This window comes from Octodon degus, unplaced genomic scaffold (genome assembly GCF_000260255.1).
Source record: "Octodon degus isolate 3935 unplaced genomic scaffold, OctDeg1.0 scaffold00100, whole genome shotgun sequence".
Classification (NCBI taxonomy): Eukaryota; Metazoa; Chordata; class Mammalia; order Rodentia; family Octodontidae; genus Octodon; species Octodon degus.
The window spans coordinates 8970102-8973635 of NW_004524676.1; positions in this window are offsets into that span (position 1 = coordinate 8970102).

Below are 3534 nucleotides of genomic sequence, written 5' to 3' on the forward strand. Positions count from 1 at the left end.
AAAAAAAAAAAAAAAAAAACCAAACCCATGATTTTGTGCTTCCCAGGCAGGTGCTTATGTCACTGAGCTATCTCCTTGGCCCCTAGGTGTTTTGTTTTGTTTCTTGTCTCTTTGCGAAGTTTATTTTCTTGTGTAAATCAGTCATCAGAGAAAGACAGCCAGGGGTAGTGGCCCATACCTGTCATCCCAGTACTCAGAAGGCTGAGGCAGGAGGATCCCTGTAAGTTTGAGGCCAGCATGAGCTATGTAATGAACTGAAGGCCAGCCTGGGCTACACAGCAAGACTCTGTCTCAAAAAGCAAAAACAAAAGCAGAGAAGGAAAAGGAAGGGAAAGAAGGAGGGGAGGGGAGGTGGAAGGGGGAGAAGAGCTAACCCTTCAAAACAAGGACGTTGAATACCTTTGACAAGTGGCTCAGGTTCAGGAGGGTGTAGACAAGAACCTGCCCCTCTGAGTGCTGAGGCCTGGCCTTTCAGTGCAGTGATGCCCCAGGCTCATCCTGACAGGAACCGGCCTCAGGAGAGTAGAGGATGCACAATAGGCTGTGACTTTGTATCTCAGGTCTTAGATTCCCCTGGGGAAGACGGTGGAGTGGGGTGGAGTGGCTTGCCTTGGTGGCCCCTGCCACTCCTGGCATGCTTCAGAAAGTAAAGATGGAAACCACTCTTTCCGACTCCTAACATGGCACAAATACATAAATAAATAAATAAAAAGCTTCCCTCCCCTCACCCTCCTCTGTCAGGGTGAGAGGCACCCTCCCTTCCCATCCCAGTGGGCTCCCTTCTTCAGATCTATCTGAGGACCAGAGAGAGGACAGCAGTGCTTGCCCTGGCATGAGTTCTAGCAAGCACAGCCTTTGCCCCACTCCAAGCTTCCTGTGCTCCAAGCCCAGCAGAGCTTTGCACACTGATTTTCTGTGGTGCCAGAAGTGTGGGAATGGTGTGTTGGAGCTGTCGCCGCCAAGTCCAGATCTGAGAAGCGTGCACCCTGATGCCCGCCCCACGTGCATTCCCGGTTCCTTGTGGTTCGAAGTCCAGGATGGCCAGTCTCAAGGATCAGCTGATTGTGAATCTCCTTAAAGAGGACCAGGTGCCCCACAATAAGATCACGGTTGTCAGAGGTTGGTGCTGTTGGCGTGGCCTGTTCCAGCCGTGTCTTAATGAAGGACTTGGCAGATGAACTTGCTCTTGTTGATGTCATGGAAGACAAATTGAAGGGAGAGATGATGGATCTCCAGCACGGCAGCCTTTTCCTCAGGACACCAAAATTGTCTCTGGCAAAGACTAATGTAACCGCGAACTCCAAGCTGGTTATCCACCATTAGAGCACATCAGCAAGAGGGAGAGAGCCGCCTTAACTTGGTGCAGCGTAATGAGAACATCTTCAAGTCCATCATTCCTAATGTTGTAAAGTACAGTCCCAGCTGCAAGCTGCTTGTTGTGTCTAGCCCACTGGATATCTTGACCTATGTGGCTTGGAGGATAGGCCGCTTTCCCAAGAACCGTGTTATCGGCAGTGGTTGCAACCTTCAGCCCGGTTCCGATACCTGATGGGGGAAAGGCTGGGCGTGCACCCTCTGAGCTGCCACGGCTGGATCCTCGGGGGAGCACGGAGACTGCAGCATCCCTGTGTGAAGTGCTGTGAATGTTGCTGGTGTCGCCCTGAAGAATCTGCACCCTGAGTTAGGAACAGATGGCGATAAGGAGCACTGGAAAGAGGTTCACAAACAGGCGGTTGACAGCGCTAATGAAGTGGTCAAACTAAACGGCTGCGCATTCTGGGCCATTGGACTGTCAGTGGCAGATTTGGCAGAAAGTATAATGAAGAACCTTAGGAGGGTGCACCCGATTTCTACCATGATTAAGGGGCTCTATGGAATCAAGGATGCCATCTTCCTTAGTGTCCCGGGACAGAATGGGATCGCTGACATCATGAAGGTGACTCTGACTCCTGAGGAGGAGGCATGTTTGAAGAAGAGTGTGGATACCTGTGGTCGGTCCAGAAGGAGCTGCAGTTTTAGAGTCTTCCAGTGTCACCACGTCACTGTCTAGGTGGCAGGAGGGCTTAGTTGGAGTGTGCCCGTCGTCCTCTTTAGCTGGCATGTGACTGAAGCAGCACTACTAAGATGGCCTGGGGAAAGCATCAGTTTCCGAAAGTTAGAAGTAGAAGCAGTCCACAAAACCCCACAGCTCTGTCCTGGTGCCGGCTGCTGCTGCACTTACAGTCCTGCTTAGGATGAAGCAGCCCAGCACCTCTGAGACACGTCGCTGCGCAGGCTCCAGGCATTCTTCAGACAGATGTGTCACTCAGGTGCACAGCTTCACCCACCAGGCCTTGTCTGACCTTTCCCCAGCTGGTCACAGCCTGGGGTGCAGTGTACAAATCCAGTACTGCATGCCTTGCGCATAACTGTCTTAAAGGATTTTATTTTGTGTAATAGGTATGTATGAGTAGTGTACTTTGCCGTATAATGTAAAAAGATCTACCTGTGAACAGCGCAACCCAGCGTCTCACCAGTTACAATACCAAATAAACCTTGGACAGTGGCTACTGTTAAAAAAAAGTGTGGGACTGTGTGACTCGAAGGGAAGAAGGGAACGAAGGGAAAGAAAGCGGCCCAGGAGTCGGTGTCAACGTCATCTGAGGCAAGGCACTGAGCACCAAGGGCCAGCATCACAGGGGAGGCCGGACGTTCCTCCTTGGTCAAACCCTAAACTAGGGAATGGATGTGATTATACTAACATAATGAATTTACGTTTATCTTCATTTTATGATTCGTTTGACAATCAACATATTGAGTAAATGGGTACTGGCAATCTTTGGCCCTTAAAAAGTATCTATTGAAGGGCCAGACAGATAGCTCAGTGGATTAAAAGTGCCTAATTAGGCAAACACGGGCTGGGAGTTTGATCCCCAGCCTGCCATTCAGGCCCCGCCTCCCAGGGTGCACTGCAAATTAGACTGGGCATGGTGGCCTGTGCCTATAATCCCAGTGCTTGGGGGGGCTGAAAAACAGGATCACTACCAGTCTGATCTGTGTAGTAAGACTCTGTAGACACTGTACTAAATATATAAGGAAAAAACCTATTTACTGAATCCCAATGATAAAAATTGACCAAATTTTTAGCATTGACTAAATTTCAATGATAAAAATCTAGATGAGGGTTGTGGAGATGGCTCAGTAGAATAAGCGCTTCCTTGGCAAGTGTAAGGACCTGAGTTCAATCCCCAGTTCCACCAAAAAAAAAAAAAAAAAAAAAAAAAAAAATCTAGATGAGAATATGATCCCATATCTAAATTTCAGAATCTTATTTAAAGATAATAAGCTTTTGGGCCGGGGAGATGGCTCAGTAGAATAAGCACTTCCTTGGCAAGTGCAAGGGCCTGAGTTCAATCCCCGGTTCCGCCAAAATAAATAAATAAAGATAATAAGCTTTTTTCCCTCAAACTCTGTTCAACATAATACAATAATCCTCAGTAGTATTTTCTGGGTACCTAATTATCTGGTGGTCATTCTGGTAACTGAGTTTTGTGT